This window comes from Mastomys coucha, unplaced genomic scaffold (genome assembly GCF_008632895.1).
Source record: "Mastomys coucha isolate ucsf_1 unplaced genomic scaffold, UCSF_Mcou_1 pScaffold21, whole genome shotgun sequence".
NCBI classification, from domain to species: Eukaryota; Metazoa; Chordata; class Mammalia; order Rodentia; family Muridae; genus Mastomys; species Mastomys coucha.
The window spans coordinates 21,904,880-21,906,566 of NW_022196904.1; positions in this window are offsets into that span (position 1 = coordinate 21,904,880).

Here is a 1,687-nt window from a genome sequence, read left to right on the forward strand (position 1 = left end):
TGTGGTGGTGGTGGTGGTGGTGGTGGTTGCCATTGTTGTTTTTGTTGGTGATGTAGTAATGGTGTATGACTGCAATCCCAGCACCTGGAAGGCACAGGCAGGTGGATCGCTGTGAACTGGAGGCCAGTCTGGTCTATAGAGTGAGTTCCAGGACAGCCAAAGCTACTGAAAAATCTTATCTGGAAAAACCAAAGAAGAAAACAAGAAGAATCATGAGTTTCAGGCTGGGCATGGTGATGCATGCCTTTATACCCAGCACTGGAAAGGCAGAGGCAGGCAGATCTCTTTGAGTTCAAGGTCAGGTTGATTTACATGGCAAATTCTGGGCCAGCTTGCCACACAGAGCTAGATTTATGCTTTAGGGCGGGGCTTAAGAGGCAGCAGGTGAGACCAAAATTGGGGATAGGGCCTAGGTGAGGAATTATAGGCTAGGTCACGAGTCTGTGTTGGAAGATCTGTGGCAGGAATTAGGACTCCGGTTAGGCGATTGCACTGTGTACTTTCAATTACCTCCGCCTGTAGGCTCTTCACTCATTATTCATTATGTGTCCCTGTTACCTTCCCCTCTTCCCACACCTCCAGTCCAGGGATGACTTCACCTCTCTTTTGTAGGCTATGTATGCTTATGTGTGCTTCCTCTTCATGCTATGCTGCCATTTATTACCTGTGTGACCCTGGGCAAGTGACTGGGCCTCTCTGCCTCAGTGGTTCTCATCTGTAAATTAGGGATAATCAGAGGAGCACCTTCTTATTTGAATGCCCTAGAACCATTACTATCTTGTTTGCTTGCTGAAACTGTTCTCATACTTCATTATGTGTGGTACATGTGCACACATGTGAGTGTGTGTGTGTGTGTGTGTGTGTGAGTGTGTGTGTAAGGCAGAGGTTTCAGGTGTTGTTTCTCAGGAGTGGTTCACCTTATTTTTATTTATTGTATTTATTTATTTAGTTTTTTCGAGACAGGGTTTCTCTGTGTAGTCCTGGCTGTCCTGGAACTCACTCTGTAGACCAGGCTGGCCTCGAACTCAGAAATCCATCTGTCTCTGCCTCCCATGTGCTGGGATTAAAGGCATGCGCCACCACTGCCTGGCAGTTTATTTATGTCTGGATAAGGGTGTCTGGTGCCCTGTAACTGGAGTTATAGTTGTGAGCCACTATGTGGGTGCTCGAAATTGAACCAGGGTCCTCTGGAGGAAGAACAGCCAGTACTCTTAACCCACTGAACATCTCTCTAGATCCCTACCCCCTTTGAGTCAGGGTGTCTCTGTGTAGCTTTGGCTTCCCTGGAACTCTTTGGTAGAATAGGCTGTCTTCGAACTCAGAGATCTGCCTGCCTCTGCCTCCTGAGTGCTAGGATTAAAGGCATGAGCCACCATGACCTGGCTTTTCTTTCTTTTTAAAATTATTTTATCTGTGTGAGTGTTTTGCCTGCCTGTATGTCTGTGCACTATGTGCATATATGGTACGTGTGGAGGTCAGAAGAAGGTGCTGGATCCCCTGGGACTGGAATTACGGACAATTGTAAGCCACCATACATACATAGGTGCTGGAAATTGAATCTGTGTGCTCTGGGGTAGCAATCAGCACTTTTAACAGATGAGTCATTTCTCCAGCCCTGGTCTACCTGGTTTATGAGACAGAATCTTTCACTGGGGGCTAGGGCTGGCAGATTAGGCTACATGGGGTG